This window comes from Lipophrys pholis (assembly GCF_963383615.2).
Source record: "Lipophrys pholis genome assembly, contig: SCAFFOLD_34, whole genome shotgun sequence".
NCBI classification, from domain to species: Eukaryota; Metazoa; Chordata; class Actinopteri; order Blenniiformes; family Blenniidae; genus Lipophrys; species Lipophrys pholis.
Genome location: NW_028292022.1, coordinates 439623 through 457455, shown reverse-complemented (window position 1 = coordinate 457455; position 17833 = coordinate 439623). Strand labels below are relative to the sequence as shown.

Here is a 17833-nt window from a genome sequence, read left to right as displayed (position 1 = left end):
AGAAAGACGGGAGATAATCTGCATTTATAGAGAATCTGCTGGGATTAGGAAGATTACATGAAGTAACTGGAACAGTTTAGATGTTCAGATTCTGCTGCTCACTGCCGACGAGCGTCACTCCATACCGCTGAGTCAGCACAAATAGTGGCAGCTCTGTCACTGTGTGTGTGTGTGTGTGTGTGTGTGTGTGTGTGTGTGTGTGTGTGTGTGTGTGTGTGTGTGTGTGTGTGTGTGTGTGTGTGTGTGTGTGTGTGTGTGTGTGTGTGTGTGTGTGTGAGAGCGAGGGAGGGGGGGGGTGGACGGGGAGACAGAGAGAGGGGGAGGGAAAAAAGAGAGAGAGAATAATAGGTATGTATAATAACTAATCTATAACTAACAATAAAGTATCAATAAAGTAGCAGTAAAAATCAAAAAGGGTCAATAAATGTGTCAATGAAGTAACAGTCATGATTAAAGAGTATTAATGAAGTAGCAGTAATGATTAAAGAGTATTAATGAAGTAGCAGTAATGATTAAAGAGTATTAATGAAGTAGCAGTAACGATTAAAGAGTATTAATGAAGTAGCAGTAATGATTAAAGAGTATTAATGAAGTAGCAGTAACGATTAAAGAGTATTAATGAAGTAGCAGTAACAGTTCAACATATTGCTGCCATGTTTTGACGTTGGAGGATGGAGGATGGAGGGTGGAGGGTGGAGGATGGAGGATGGAGGATAGAGGATAGAGGATAGAGGATGGTGGGTGGAGGATGGAGGATAGAGGATGGTGGGTGGAGGATGGAGGATGGAGGATAGAGGATAGAGGATGGTGGGTGGAGGATGGAGGATGGAGGGTGGAGGGTGGAGGATGGAGGATAGAGGATGGTGGGTGGAGGATGGAGGATGGAGGATAGAGGATAGAGGATGGTGGGTGGAGGATGGAGGGTGGAGGATGGAGGATAGAGGATAGAGGATGGTGGGTGGAGGATGGTGGGTGGAGGATGGTGGGTGGAGGATGGAGGGTGGAGGATGGAGGATAGAGGATAGAGGATGGTGGGTGGAGGATGGAGGATGGAGGTTGGAGGAGGTTGCCCCTCGCCTGTTGCTCATAATAATAAACACTGATGTGCTTCAACATCACAGTTTTTGATTGACGCCTCCAACAAGCTCCGCCTCCAACAAGCTCCGCCTCCTGCAGCCTCTGTGTTGTGAAGTGTTGGACGTCAAACGGGTTCAAGTTCACGGAACCGGTTCCACTGAAGCTCGTCCAACAAATCCTGCAAAGAGTCTGTTTCCACTTTAACTGTGTGAGACGGACACACCACTTCTGTTTCACTGTGTGTGTGTGTGTGTGTGTGTGTGTCTGTGGTTGTGTGTGTGGTTGTGAGCAGTACAGTGGAAACAGCGTGCCCTGCCACGGACTGCAATTACCCAGGATGTTGGCGCTTGTGAAACTATTTCCTGGTGAAACATCCTGGGGTCAGAAAGTGTCGAAGCTTTCAGCCCTTTTGGTGAGACAGACGTCCAACGTCCAAACTCCCGTCCCCCTGCAGGTTGTAACGGGTTTGGTGAAGGTCAGTGTTCAGAAGGTCAGTGTTCAGACGACGGTCAGTGTTCAGATGGTCAGTAGGTCAGTGTTCAGACGGTCAGTGTTCAGACGGTCAGTAGGTCAGTGTTCAGACGGTCAGTGTTCAGACGGTCAGTAGGTCAGTGTTCAGACGGTCAGTGTTCAGACGGTCAGTAGGTCAGTGTTCAGACGATGGTCAGTGTTCAGACGGTCAGTAGGTCAGATGGTCAGTGTTCAGATGGTCAGTAGGTCAGATGGTCAGTGTTCAGATGGTCAGTAGGTCAGTGTTCAGACGATGGTCAGTGTTCAGACGGTCAGTAGGTCAGTGTTTACAAGGTCAGTGTTCAGACGGTCAGTGTTCAGATGGTCAGTAGGTCAGTGTTCAGTAGGTCAGTGTTCAGTAGGTCAGTGTTCAGACGGTCAGTAGGTCAGTGTTCAGACGACGGTCAGTGTTAAAGTAACTATGTTCAGATAGTTGAGGTTAGTTGGGTCATGGTGAGGTTCCAGGTACTGATCTTGAGTTTTATTCAGGATTCAGGAACACTGGAAACCAGCAAGTGACGACAGAAGTGGTTTGTAGGGTTCAGTTGTAGGTCCTGGAGCACATGAGGTCCAGTCCCCTCACAGGTCCAGAGAGACAAACCGGTCTTATGTTTGGACAGACTCACAGCGTTGTAGTCCGGCAGAGTCCAGAGCGAAGTGGCGCTTCACTTCTGGTGTGAGTGTGTCCGAAGGACGGGGCTGGTTCTGGTCCAAAACCAGTCCATATTTGTGGCGCCGGACAGAAAAGACGAGAGTTTTCTGGCTCCAGCTGCACTCAGCTGTCTCCTCCAGCAAGACGTCCAACGCAGGACAGGAGCTCACGGACCGAAGGAAGGGAACGCTCTGCTCTGCTTGGTACTAAGGAGGCAAGAGGTCCTGGCTCAGTACCACATTCTGAACAAATCCTGCAGAGCCTGCAGACTGAAACAGGCCCGGGTCAGAACCTGGAATCACAGCCTGCCAGGGAATGTCGAGGGCAGATCCGTTTCCACATGGTCCCTTGGGGAAGGACACCAACGGGCCTGCCAAGAACCTCTTAGTCTGAACGGTTGGTGTTCCTGATAGGAACGGTCGCAGCTTTCAGTAGTCCGACTGCAGAGTCCCTCAGCTCTCCTCTGAACCCGTCCAAATCAGGAACGTCTTTGTTCCTCTGGTTCCGGACTTTAGTCCACAGACTGTCTACATCACTCACATCCTGACATTCAGCTTCCTCACAGTCTGAACCAGAACCAGATCCAGATCCAGGTCCTCCACACTTTGGATTCATTCAGTTCAGGAATCTGAAGCTTCCACACACCGATTCTAACGATCCTAGAGTACCTAGTGTACCTAGAGTACCTAGAGTACCTAGAGTACCTAGAGCCTCCCCAGCAGTTCCTCTCCGCCATGCCGCTCCGTTGTCTGGAGCTTCTGACGTCGTTACACTCGTGTGCTGCGATGCTGCGTTCAAGTCCGGCTCGGAGAATCGGCTACTCTTCTACTGCAGCCGCACGGTGGTGTGGTGGTGTAGTAGTGTAGTAGTGTAGTGATGTAGTGATGTAGTGGTGTGGTGGTGTAGTAGTGTAGTGGTGTAGTGGTGTGGTGGTGTAGTAGTGTAGTGGTGTAGTAGTGTAGTGGTGGTGTAGTAGTGTAGTGGTGTAGTGGTGTGGTGGTGTAGTAGTGTGGTGGTGTAGTGGTGTGGTGGTGTAGTGGTGTAGTAGTGTAGTGATGTAGTGGTGTGGTGGTGTAGTAGTGTAGTGGTGTAGTGGTGTGGTGGTGTAGTAGTGTAGTGGTGTAGTAGTGTAGTGGTGGTGTAGTAGTGTAGTGGTGTAGTGGTGTGGTGGTGTAGTAGTGTGGTGGTGTAGTGGTGTGGTGGTGTAGTGGTGTAGTAGTGTAGTGATGTAGTGGTGTGGTGGTGTAGTAGTGTAGTGGTGTAGTGGTGTGGTGGTGTAGTAGTGTAGTGGTGTAGTAGTGTAGTGGTGGTGTAGTAGTGTAGTGGTGTAGTGGTGTGGTGGTGTAGTAGTGTGGTGGTGTAGTGGTGTGGTGGTGTAGTAGTAGTGTGGTGGTGTAGTGGTGTAGTAGTGTGGTAGTGTAGTGATGTAGTGGTGTGGTGGTGTAGTAGTGTAGTGGTGTAGTGGTGTGGTGGTGTGGTGGTGTAGTAGTGTAGTGGTGTAGTAGTGTAGTGGTGGTGTAGTGGTGTGGTGGTGTAGTAGTGTGGTGGTGTAGTGGTGTGGTGGTGTAGTGGTGTAGTAGTGTAGTGATGTAGTGGTGTAGTAGTGTGGTGGTGTAGTGGTGTGGTGGTGTAGTAGTGTGGTAGTGTAGTGGTGTGGTGGTGTAGTGGTGTGGTGGTGTAGTGGTGTGGTGGTGTGGTGGTGTAGTAGTGTAGTGGTGTGGTGGTGTAGTAGTGTGGTGGTGTAGTAGTGTAGTAGTGTGGTGGTGTAGTAGTGTAGTGGTGTAGTAGCGTAGAGGTGTAGTAGTGTAGTGGTGTGGTGGTGTAGTAGTGTAGTGGTGGTGTAGTAGTGTAGTGGTGTAGTAGTGTAGTGGTGTAGTATTGTAGTGGTGTAGTAGTGTAGAGGTGTAGTAGTGTAGTGGTGTAGTAGTGTAGTGGTGTGGTGGTGTAGTGGTGTGGTATTGTAGTGGTGTGGTGGTGTAGTAGTGTAGTGGTGTAGTAGTGTAGGGGTGTGGTGGTGTAGTAGTGTAGTGGTGTAGTAGTGTAGTGGTGTAGTATTGTAGTGGTGTAGTAGTGTAGTGGTGTAGTAGTGTAGTGTTGTAGTGGTGTAGTGGTGTAGTAGTGTAGTGGTGTAGTAGTGTAGTGGTGTAGTATTGTAGTGGTGTAGTGGTGTAGTAGTGTAGTGGTGTAGTGGTGTAGTGTTGTAGTGGTGTAGTGGTGTAGTAGTGTGTGGTGTAGTGGTGTAGTATTGTAGTGGTGTAGTAGTGTAGTGGTGTAGTATTGTAGTGGTGTAGTAGTGTAGTGTTGTAGTGGTGTAGTATTGTAGTGGTGTAGTGGTGTAGTAGTGTAGTAGTGTAGTGGTGTAGTATTGTAGTGGTGTAGTGGTGTAGTAGTGTAGTGGTGTAGTATTGTAGTGGTGTAGTATTGTAGTAGTGTAGTGGTGTAGTATTGTAGTGGTGTAGTGGTGTAGTAGTGTAGTGGTGTGGTGGTGTAGTGGTGTGGTGGTGTAGTGGTGTAGTAGTGTAGTGGTGTGGTGGTGTGGTGGTGTAGTGGTGTAGTGGTGTAGTAGTGTAGTAGTGTGGTGGTGTAGTAGTGTAGTAGTGTGGTGGTGGTGTAGTAGCGTAGAGGTGTAGTAGTGTAGTGGTGTAGTAGTGTAGTGGTGTAGTAGTGTAGTGGTGGTGTAGTAGTGTAGTGGTGTAGTATTGTAGTGGTGTAGTGGTGTAGTAGTGTAGTGTTGTAGTGGTGTAGTATTGTAGTGGTGTGGTGGTGTAGTAGTGTAGTGTTGTAGTGGTGTAGTATTGTAGTGGTGTAGTAGTGTAGTGGTGTGGTGGTGTAGTGGTGTAGTAGTGTAGTGGTGTGGTGGTGTGGTGGTGTAGTATTGTAGTGGTGTAGTGGTGTAGTAGTGTAGTGGTGTGGTGGTGTAGTGGTGTAGTATTGTAGTGGTGTAGTGGTGTAGTAGTGTAGTGGTGTGGTGGTGTAGTGGTGTAGTATTGTAGTGGTGTAGTGGTGTAGTAGTGTAGTGGTGTAGTAGTGTAGTGGTGTGGTGGTGTAGTAGTGTAGTATTGTAGTGGTGTAGTATTGTAGTGGTGTAGTAGTGTAGTGTTGTAGTGGTGTAGTATTGTAGTGGTGTAGTATTGTAGTGGTGTAGTGGTGTGGTGGTGTAGTGGTGAGCACTGTCGCCTCTTCACAGGACTCTAATGGGTTTGATTCCAGGTCCCACAGTCCAAAAACATCTGCAGTCCAGTGAGCCGGTGGTCCGGCAATGTAGTGTCCATGTTGGTCCACTAGTTGGTGCTGTTGTTAGGTGTAGTACTGAACACACACGCACACACGCACACGCGCACACACACACACAGCAGAGAACAATGAGTTCTAAACATGAACACTGGGAGAACATTCTGGTGGACAGACCAAGTTGGATTGTTATTATGGTGACTGTCAAAATAAAACTACCAAGTTGGATCGTTATTATGGTGACTGTCAAAATAAAACTGCCAAGTTGGATTGTTATTATGGTGACTGTCAAAATAAAACTGCCAAGTTGGATTGTTATTATGGTGACTGTCAAAATAAAAGTCCCAAGAGAATATGGACTGTAAGTCATGACACCATGGAGTTTTTACTTGAAACCTGCCGTGTGAACGGGGCCTCAGTGTGAATGTGACCTTCTGTCTCTGTGTGGTTACCCTCTGATGGGCGGCTCACCCTAATCTTGCCTTTGCCAATCCCATTGGGATTAGAGTTAGAGATAGCTGGGATTAAGACTAGAGCTAGAATTAGCTGGGTTAGCTGGGATTAGGGTTAGAGTCAGATGAGATTAGGGTTAAAGATAGCTGGGATTAGGGTTCGACCTAGCTGGGATTAGGACTAGAGCTAGAATTAGCTGGGTTCGCTGGGATTAGGGTTAGAGTCAAATAAGATTAGGGTTAGAGATAGCTGGGATTAGGGTTTGACCTAGTTGGGATCAGGATTACAGATAGCTGGGATTAATGTTCACGTTATCTAGGATTAAGGGTAGCGTTATCTGGGATTAGGGTTAGATCTAGCTGGGATTAGAGTTAGAGTTAGCTGGGATCAGGGATAGCGATATCAGGGTTATCTGGGATTAGAGTTAGCGTTAACTGGGATTTGGGTTAGCTGGGAATAAGATTAGCTAGGATTAGAGTTAACTGTGATTAGGATTAGCTGGGATTATAGTTAGCTGGGATTAGGATTAGAGTTTGATGGGATAAGATTAGCTGGGATTAGAGTTAGCTGGGATTAGGATTAGCTAGGATTACAGTTAGCTGGGATTAGGAATAGCTGGGATTCTGGCAATAGTGACAACATCTGTGAAGATCGGTCTTGTTCCAGAAAGTGTTCATGGTGAAGGAACCAGACAGACTCAGATTATTTCCTGACAGGTTGAGAGACGTGACGCCGCCACGAGAGAACAAGCAGAAAACCAGGTGACCGAGACAAACAGACACCAGCGGTGCAGCAACATCGGCTTCTAGGGCAAAGGCTGAGCCTCATTCCTTCTACTAGAACTACCGAGAACTAATCCAGAACTAATCCAGAACTAATCCAGAACCTTTCCCTCGACGTTACGACAGAATCTGTAGATTTCCTGAAGCGACCGACGGTTTGGTTCAGCAGGATTAACAACAGCGCCCCCGGTGTACAGAGTGAGGGATCACACTGGTCCACAGTGAAGCTCTGGACCTTAACAACCTCTCAGGAAGTGGACACCAACTTTCAAACTAAAAGACCGCAGACAGTCCAGACAGGAAGTGAAAAGTTGAAGCTTTCAAACCGCGGAGCATTGATGGTCTGAGAAAAGGTCGGCGCTTCACCACTTCCTGGTTCTAGTTCCTCGCTGCTTCAGCCCCGATTGTTCTGCCCGACTTCAGAGACGATTTGGTTTCAGTCCAGATCCTGGACCAGGTTTACACCGATCTGGTTCAGCCGGTTCCCTGGATGTTTCTGGACTGAAGCCAATAAGAAACAGGAGTAATTGCCAAGTGGACGTCTTTTGCAAATAGTTTTAAATGTCTCTTACTTTGACGGGTTTGGTGTGTCCAAGGACACACCAAAGACAAAGAGCAGAGGACGAGTGTCCTCTGCTCTTTGTCTTTAGTAATAGTCTGTGACCCTGAGCGGGTTGGTTCTGGAGTGGAGCTGGTTCCTCTACTGGACTCTGGATCAGGGGACGTCAGGACATCGAGACGCATGAAGGATCCTCAGATTACATTTTTAGAAAAGTTCCCAGCAGCTTCATAATTCCAAGAACATTTAAAGAGCTTCAAAATAAAGGAAACGACCCTGCATGCCCCGCCCCCTCCTCTTTATCTTTACACACCAACTGCTCTAGAACCCGCTCCTGCCCTGCATGCCCCGCCCCCTCCTCTTTACACACCAACTGCTCTAGAACCCGCTCCTGGCCTGCATGCCCCGCCCCCTCCTCTTTACACACCAACTGCTCTAGAACCCGCTCCTGGTTCTGTGAAAACTGAACCGTTTCTGATTCTGAGCCGCCGGAGGGAAGGATGAGTCAGAGCTTCTGCTGCAGCGTTTCACTGGAAGAGCAGTTTCATCACCGCTCTGGATCACAGCCACACACACACACACACACACACACACACACACACACACACACACACACACACACACACACACACACACACACACACACACACACACACACACACACACACACACACACACACACACACACACACACACACACACACAGACTCCGTCAGGGAGGTTTGAGTTCCAGCAGCTCAATAGAGCAGCACACAGAGGATAACAGAGATGAGTTACAGAGAAGGTAACTAACCTTAAGTTAACTAGATATACAAGTGGTAAACAGAATCAGCCTCTAACAGAATCTAGGGGTTAAACTGCTGGCTGGTTAAACTGCTGGCTGGTTAAACTGCTGGGTGGTTAAACAGCTGGGTGGTTAAACTGCTGGCTGGTTAAACTGCTGGGTGGTTAAACTGCTCGCTGGTTAAACTGCTGGGTGGTTAAACTGCTGGGTGGTTAAACTGCTGGGTGGTTAAACTGCTGGCTGGTTAAACTGCTCGCTGGTTAAACTGCTGGGTGGTTAAACTGCTGGCTGGTTAAACTGCTGGCTGGTTAAACTGCTGGCTGGTTAAACTGCTGGGTGGTTAAACTGCTCGCTGGTTAAACTGCTCGCTGGTTAAACTGCTGGGTGGTTAAACTGCTCGCTGGTTAAACTGCTCGGTGGTTAAACTGCTCAGTGGTTAAACTGCTCGTTGGTTAAACTGCTCGCTGGTTAAACTGCTGGGTGGTTAAACTGCTGGGTAGTTAAACTGCTGGGTGGTTAAACTGCTCGCTGATTAAACTGCTCGCTGGTTAAACTGCTGGGTAGTTAAACTGCTCGCTGGTTAAACTGCTGGGTAGTTAAACTGCTCGCTGGTTAAACTGCTGGGTGGTTAAACTGCTGGGTGGTTAAACTGCTCGCTGGTTAAACTGCTGGGTGGTTAAACCGCTCGGTGGTTAAACTGCTCGGTGGTTAAACTGCTCGCTGGTTAAAGTGCTGGGTGGTTAAACTGCTCGCTGGTTAAACTGCTCGCTGGTTAAACTGCTCGCTGGTTACAGACACTGTTATTAACCAGGAGGATCATCTGCAGTGAAGACACCATTAGATGTTGCACAGTGTTGCATTATGGGATGTGAGATGGAGGATGGTGAGGTGGAGGAGGTGGATGGAGGCTACTGCTCCTTCCCTTCTGTCCTCTGTCCCCTCCCCCCCCCCCCCCCCCCCAGTGAGGACTTGTACAGCCTGATGGCCTGAGGGACAAAGGACTTCTTAAGTCTGTTAGTCCCACATTTGGGACGAAGCAGTGTCTCTCTGGACATTCTTCTCTGGTTGTTGATGACGGTGTGCAGAGGGTCTCTGGTATTGTCCAGAATGTCCAGCAGTGTCTCTCTGGACATGCTCCTCTGGTTGTTGATGACGGTGTGCAGAGGGTCTCTGGTACTGTCCAGAATGTCCAGCAGTGTCTCTCTGGACATGCTCCTCTGGTTGTTGATGACGGTGTGCAGAGGGTCTCTGGTATTGTCCAGAATGTCCAGCAGTGTCTCTCTGGACATGCTCCTCTGGTTGTTGATGACGGTGTGCAGAGGGTCTCTGGTACTGTCCAGAATGTCCAGCAGTGTCTCTCTGGACATGCTCCTCTGGTTGTTGATGACGGTGTGCAGAGGGTCTCTGGTATTGTCCAGAATGTCCAGCAGTGTCTCTCTGGACATGCTCCTCTGGTTGTTGATGACGGTGTGCAGAGGGTCTCTGGTATTGTCCACAATGTCCAGCAGTGTCTTCAGTGTTCTCCCCTCTGCCACCGTCACCAGAGAGTCCAGCTTCATGACGACTACAGAGCAGTCTGTCCAGTCTGGACGTGTCCCCAGCACACCACGGTGTAAAAGAGGACAATGGTCACAACAGACTGATAAAACATCCACAGTAGTTTTCTGCAGATGTTGAAGGACGGCAGTGTCCTCAGGAAGGACAGCCTGCTCTGTGTCTTCCTGTCCAGGTGTGTGGACCAGTCCACTTGGTTGTCCAGCCACAGTCCCAGGTATTTGGAGGAGTCCAGCCTCCACTTCCTCCTTTTCAAACTAATGTGAAGACCCATTTTTAGTCTCTGTCTTTTAACCATGTTTGACTCTGTTTTATTGTCTTAATCTGATTTGTTTCACTCTTTTTACTCTTCTATTGTCATTTCTTTTTTACTTTGTCTTTTATTGTGAAGCACTTCAGCTTCAGCCACAGCTGTTTTAAAGTGTCTTTATAAACGAAGGTGAACATCCAGAGTGTACTCCGTCTTCTCCTCCGCTCTACGTTTCCCAGACTCACCCCAGAGTCCTGTCTCACTCTCCACCTGAGTCCTGTCTCACTCTCCACCTGAGTCCTGTCTCACTCTCCACTTGAGTCCTGTCTCACTCTCCACCTGAGTCCTGTCTCACTCTCCACCTGCACGTCCTTCACCTCATAGGGAGTCTGTAGAGGATGAAGAGCAGGACCTTCAAGACCCTCAGGACCCTCAGGACCCTCAGGACCCTCAGGACCTTCAGGACCCTCAGGACCTTCAGGACCCTCAGGACCCTCAGGACCCTCAGGACCCTCAGGACCTTCAGGACCCTCAGGACCCTCAGGACACTGTAGAACATTCATGTTATGAACTTTGAATCTTCATGAGAAGTTACTCTGGAGAGACGCTGCTCAGAAAAACGTCTCCGTCAGCAGAAACAGACTTCAGCTTCAATCCCAGCAGCTTCAGCAGCTTCAGCAGTTTTAGCAGCTTCAGCAGCTTCAGCAGCTTCAGCAGCATCAGAAGCTTTAGCAGCTTCAGCAGCTTCAGCAGCTTCAGAAGCTTCAGCAGCTTCAGCAGCTTCAGCAGCTTCAGCAGCTTTAGCAGCTTTAGCAGCTTTAGCAGCTTCAGCAGCTTCAGCAGCTTCAGAAGCTTTAGCAGCTTTAGCAGCTTTAGCAGCTTCAGAAGCTTTAGCAGCTTTAGCAGCTTCAGCAGCTTCAGCAGCTTCAGCAGCTTCAGCAGCATCAGAAGCTTTAGCAGCTTCAGAAGCTTCAGCAGCTTCAGCAGTCGTCCTGCAGTTTTAGACGGAAAAAAGCAGAAACGTGGAAACTCAAGAACTGATCCCAGAAGAAACAGAGTGAACCAAGAGTCCTGGACTAGAGATCCCTGGTCTGGGTCCTGGACTAGAGATCCCTGGTCCGGGTCCTGGACTAGAGATCCCTGGTCCGGGTCCTGGAGGCGGTGGTCTGTCAGGGTCCCTGATGGTTCCACCAGACCTCTGGTTCTGAAGAGGGAAACCTTCCAGCTGTCATGAATCAAGGACACTTTGCTCTGGAACCTTCAGGAACCTTCAGGAACCTTCTGGAACCTTCAGGAACCTTCAGGAACCTTCAGGAACCTTCCGGGATCTGATCCAGAACTGAATCTTTTCTCATCCAGACGGAGCAACAGCTCCCAGGAGAAACGAGTTCATGTCCCCATCGTTAAGGTAGTGAGGATGACTCATGATCACAAGGAACCTGCAGGTGAAGACACGTCTGACCTCTCACACACCTTTACTCAGATTACTCAGATTACTCTCTGAACACAGTAACTACTGTGTTACACACAACGTTTTAACCAGTATCAGATTATAGAGCATCTCCCCCTCTAACATCATATTATAGAGCATCTTCCTCCTCTAACATCCAGATTATAAAGCACCGTCCTCCTCTAACATCCAGATGATAGAGCATCTTCCTCCTTTTAACATCATATTATAGAGCATCTTCCTCCTCTAACATCCAGATCATCGAGCATCTCCCTCCTCTAACATCCAGATTATAGAGCACCGTCCTCCTCTAACATCCAGATTATAGAGCACCGTCCTCCTCTAACATCAGATTATAGAGCATCGCCCTCCTCCAACATGCCGATTATAGAGCATCTTCCTCCTCTAATACCCAGATTAGAGAGCATCTTCCTACCCTAACATCAGATTATAGAGCATCTTCATCCCCTAACATCAGATTATAGAGCATCGTCCTCCTCTAACATCCAGACAATAGAGCATCTTCCTCCTCTGAGATCCAGACTATAGAGCAGCTTCCTCCTCTAACATCCAGATTAGAGAGCATCTTCCTCCCCTAACATCAGATTATAGAGCATCTTCATCCCCTAACATCAGATTATAGAGCATCGTCCTCCTCTAACATCCAGACAATAGAGCATCTTCCTCCTCTAACATCCAGACTATAGAGCATCTTCCTCCTCTAACATCCAGATTATAGAGCATCTTCATCCCCCAACATCAGATTAGAGAGCATCTTCCTCCCCTAACATCAGATTATAGAGCATCTTCCTCCTTAACATTCACATGTAGTAATACTTCCGTCAGTTGCATTGTGTGTATGAGCTCAGGTTAGGAAGGTAACTAGTTACAAGTTATTTGCAGTAAAAGGATCTTTTCAGGGGAGCAGGTAGTCGTGCAGCTCTAGCGGCTCTCTTCAGACTCAGGTAATCTGAGGCCACGGCGGCGAGCAGCCAGCTGCTCTTGTTTACGCTGAGCCTGGACGGGGAACACCTTCACGGTTCATGTGAAGCAGACTGAAGCTGACGTGTCTCCGTCTTCCTGTAGGAAGTCCCCCTTCTGCCAGAATAAAGGCGTGAAGCCAAATGAAACTAGAGCTGCTGTGGAGCAGACGTGGCTCCAGGATCCAGAGCCTCTGCTCCCTGGAGAACCCGGCCTCTGGTGCAAAAGACATGAAGCCTAAAGTTCTAAACTGAATCGACCCGACCGGAACCAAACAGCAGAACTACTGATGGACTTACAAGTCGTGGAATCTTCATTCAGAACATGCTTGGTGCCGAGTGGACGTAAACATCTGTTACTCTGTTACTCTGCTACTCTGTTACTCTGTTACTGCTACTCTGCTACTGTTACTCTGCTACTCTGTTCCTGTTACTCTGCTACTCTGTTACTGTTACACTGTTACACTGTTACTCTGTTACTATGTTACTGTTACTCTGTTACTGTTACACTGTTACTCTGTTACTATGTTACTGTTACTCTGTTACTGTTACACTGTTACTCTGCTACTCTGTTACTGCTACTCTGTTCCTGTTACTCTGTTACTCTGTTACTGTTACACTGTTACTCTGTTACTGTTACACTGTTACTCTGTTACTGTTACACTGTTACTCTGTTACTGTTACACTGTTACTCTGTTACTATATTACTGTTACTCTGTTACTGTTACACTGTTACTCTGCTACTCTGTTACTGCTACTCTGTTCCTGTTACTCTGTTACTCTGTTACTGTTACACTGTTACTCTGCTACTCTGTTACTGTTACACTGTTACTCTGTTACTATGTTACTGTTACTCTGTTACTGTTACACTGTTACTCTGCTACTCTGTTACTGCTACTCTGTTACTGTTACTCTGTTACTGAGGGGTAAAGTAGACACGAGGGGCGTTTTGGCCTCTGATGGTTACAAATTGTTTCCTGTGGCTGTGAACTGACTTCCTGTAGAAGCTGTGTGTGTGTGTGTGTGTGTGTGTGTGTGTGTGTGTGTGTGTGTGTGTGTGTGTGTGTGTGTGTGTGTGTGTGTGTGTGTGTGTGTGTGTGTGTGTGTGTGTGTGTGTGTGTGTGTGTGTGTGTGTGTGTGTGTGTGTGTTGGTCACGTGACTGGATGAAGTTGCGGTTTTTTGGGCTGAAAACGATCCTGACCCGGACTTCGTCTCGGGAGAAAAGACAGACTAATTTCTGACGTCATAATGTGACAGTCCAGGAGGACCAGAGGAACACATCTGTTGCGTTGCAGCTCAGGAGGCGGAGCTACCGACCAGGAGGCGGAGCCACAGCTCAGGGGGCGGAGCTACAGCTCAGGGGGCAGAGCCTCTGTTCTCTGTGACACAGTGAAACTTTCTCCTTATGACCGAATTGTCCCTCCTATCTTCTAATTGTCCCCTTCTATCTTCTAATTGTCCCCTCCTATGTCCCTCCTATCTTCTAATTGTCCCTCCTGTGTCCCTCCTATCTTCTAATTGTCCCTCCTATCTTCTAATTGTCCCTCCTGTGTCCCTCCTATCTTCTAATTGTCCCTCCTGTGTCCCTCCTATCTTCTAATTGTCCCTCCTGTGTCCCTCCTATCTTCTAATTGTCCCTCCTATCTTCTAATTGTCCCTCCTATATCCCTCCTATTTTCTAATTGTCCCTCCTATCTTCTAATTGTCCCTCCTGTGTCCCTCCTATCTTCTAATTGTCCCTCCTATGTCCCTCCTATTTTCTAATTGTCCCCTTCTATCTTCTAATTGTCCCCTCCTATGTCCCTCCTATCTTCTAATTGTCCCTCCTATTTTCTAATTGTCCCTCCTATCTTCTAATTGTCCCTCCTGTGTCCCTCCTATCTTCTAATTGTCCCTCCTATGTCCCTCCTATTTTCTAATTGTCCCTCCTATCTTCTAATTGTCCCTATTCAGGGCGTTTGTCCCTCTTTTGGGACCAATGTCGAAGTTAGCTGCAGCTCCACGGGTGCAAACAAAAGGGGCAAACAAAACCACCAGTGCCAAGTGAAGTATGTAAACAACAACCGAGGCATACGGTCAATGAGATAATTAAATGTTGCGGGTGTGTTGAGAGTAAATCACTGACCAATCAGCAGAAGGCGCTTCCTTATCACCCCTGTTCTGTAGTGCTGGGTAGCCAAACGGAAGGGTGACGAAAAATCGTAACCCTTTGGTACGGTTCTTTCTGTACCATCCACAACTTTTGCAGTGTGAAAGCATGAAACCCCGAACCGTACCAAACCGTACCGAACCATACCAAACTGTACCGAACCGTACTGAACCGTATCGAACCATTCTGAACTGTACCGAACCATACTGAACCGTACTGAACCATACTGAACCGTACCGAACCATACTGAACCGTATCGAACCATACTGAACCGTACCGAACCATACTGAACCGTACCGAACTGAACCGTACCGAACCATACCAAACCGTACCAAACCGTACTGAACCGTACCGAACTGAACCGTACCGAACCATACTGAACCGTACCGAACTGAACCGTACCGAACCATACCAAACCGTACCGGACCGTACCAAACCGTACCGTACCAAACCATACTGAACCATATCGAACCATACCAAACTGTACCGAACCGTACCAAACCATACTGAACCGTATCGAACCATACCAAACCGTACCGAACCATACTGAACCGTACAGAACCATACCGCATTGTACCGAACTGAACCGTATCGAACCATACCAAACCGTACCGTACCAAACCATACTGAACCGTACCGAACCATACCAAACCGAACCATACCAAACCGTAAAGGAACCATACCGAACCGTACCGAATGGTATTGAACCGTACCAAACCATACCAAACCGTACCGAACCATACTGAACCGTACCGAACCATATCAAACCGTAAAGGAACCGTACCGAATGGTATTGAACCGTATCAAACCGAAACATACCGACACATTTTGTACAGTGGAAACGGGCCTGAAGACCTTGTCCTTGCGTGTGGTCGCTGCAGAGTGTCAGAGAGAGACCCTGAGCAGTGGAACCGGAGAACCAGGAGAAGGGACCTGCAGGTGGTTTTGTTGTTTCAGCTGAACAGGAAGTTTCACTGTTTCCACCTGAAGCACCAGCATCACTCTTCATGCTGTAGTGTAAACCACTACACCACCGCACCACTTATAGAGGAGACCTAAAGATGTATCGGAGGTAGAAAAGACCGTCAGAATAGTGTGTCATTAAGTAACTTATTACTGTAATATGATTACTTTTCTCAACAGTTACTGGACTGAAGTGAGTTCCTGGACCTTCCCCCGTCACTTGTGTCACACTGGAATGGAGCTGCTGCCTCTTTACATTAACTCTGTTATTACTGAAGCATGAAACATGGCTGCCTGGAAGTAGCATTAGCATTAGCATTAGCATTAGCACGGTGAATAAGCGTTAGCTTCCCTGTTGCCCGATCAGCTCAGCTGCCAAATGTTTCTCCAGATACGATCCGATACCAGCGACCTTAAATCATGAGCAAAAGTTCCCTTTAGTAGGAGTACTGGATTACTCAGGTAGTGAGTTACTGCAGAGTAACCATGTTCGCATCATTAAATCAGGACAGAATGGAGATTATTTTAGCATAATCCAAAAGTAAAGATGGATTAAGATTCTCCGGTTGTCGGTGAGGCTGAATCGTGTGTGTGTGTGATATTTCTGGATCTCTGAGGGTTTATCCGTTTAAATGGATTTATCAGTAATCAGTAATCAGTAATCCGTAATCAGTAATCAGTAATCAGTAATCAGTAATCCATTTGGTGATCTGTTTGAACCACAGCCCAGCTCGTGTCTTTCTCTCCTACAGATCAAGTTCAGGAGGTCTTGTTCTTCATACATCATGTGGACTTTAACTTTTCCTCCTGCGGCGTCAAGCGACTGTGTGATTGGTCCAGAGTCTGAAGTGGGCGTGGCCAAAGCAGGAAAAACCAACTGCAGGCGGCGTTCTTCACCTGAGCCTCTCTTCACGTTCCCCTTGTTCCAGAGCAAGATTATATAAAGGAGAGCGGCTGATGGCTGACGGTTCCCTGCTTTCATTCTCCACACATCAGACACGTTCCTCCAACCAGACCAGATTATATCTCATGTCAAACACAGATTATATCTCATATCAAACACAGATTATATCTCATGTCAAACACAGATTATATCTCATATCAAACACAGATTATATTTCATATCAAACACAGATTATATCTCATATCAAACACAGATTATATCTCATGTCAAACACAGATTATATCTCATATCAAACACAGATTATATCTCATATCAAACACAGATTATATCTCATGTCAAACACAGATTATATCTCATATCAAACACAGATTATATCTCATATCAAACACAGATTATATCTCATATCAAACACAGATTATATCTCATGTCAAACACAGATTATATCTCATATCAAACACAGATTATATCTCATGTCAAACACAGATTATATCTCATATCAAACACAGATTATATCTCATATCAAACCATCTTATTGCAACAGGATCAATAAAGGAGTAAAAACAGCTGAATGACTCCTGAAGCTCTGCTACACAAACAAGACTGAATGTTCTATCGTTTTTATTAAAGTATTAGAATATTCTACATTATCACAAGATTAACTCATCACACACACACACACACACACACACACACACACACACACACACACACACACACACACACACACACACACACACACACACACACACACACACACACACACACACACACACACACACACACACACACACACACACACACACACACACACACACAGCTTCTGGCTTGCCAAACTCCTGCTGAGAGCTCCAGAGCTCCAGAGGCTCCGCCTCCACCAGGCCGGGGGGGCAGCGCTCGCCAGGCGTCCAGAATGTAAACAAAGACCAGGGAGGGCAGCTAAGCTAAGCTAAGCTAAGCTAACAGCGCTCCGGCTCGTCTCCCTCACTGACGAGCATCTGTGAAGGAGAGCTGTTAGCTAAGCTAAGCTAAGCTAAGCTAACAGCGCTCCCCCCTCACTGACGAGCGTCTGTGAAGGAGAGCTGTTAGCTAAGCTAAGCTAAGCTAACAGCGCTCCCCCCTCACTGACGAGCGTCTGTGAAGGAGAGCTGTTAGCTAAGCTAAGCTAAGCTAAGGTAAGCTAACAGCGCTCCTCCCTCACTGACGAGCGTCTGTGAAGGAGGAGCGCTGTTAGCTTAGCTAAGCTAAGCTAAGCTAACAGCGCTCCCCCCTCACTGACGAGCATCTGTGAAGGAGAGCTGTTAGCTAAGCTAAGCTAAGCTAAGCTAACAGCGCTCCCCCCTCACTGACGAGCGTCTGTGAAGGAGAGCTGTTAGCTAAGCTAAGCTAAGCTAAGCTAAGCTAAGAGCGCTCCCCCCTCACTGACGAGCGTCTGTGGTGTAGCAGGTGGGTGGGGTTGGACACCACGTCACTCACAGAAGCTGTTATTTGTCGTATTTACAGATTAACAGACATTTTACTTTGCTGCTGCCCCAAC

The 17833-nt window shown here is 47.6% G+C and overlaps 1 protein-coding gene across 3 annotated transcripts in view; it reads right to left on the bottom strand.

Annotated features, from left to right (window-relative positions):
• Positions 1-17833, bottom strand: part of eml3 (EMAP like 3) — a 67493-nt gene that overhangs the window by 36214 nt on the left and 13446 nt on the right. The window lies entirely within an intron of this gene.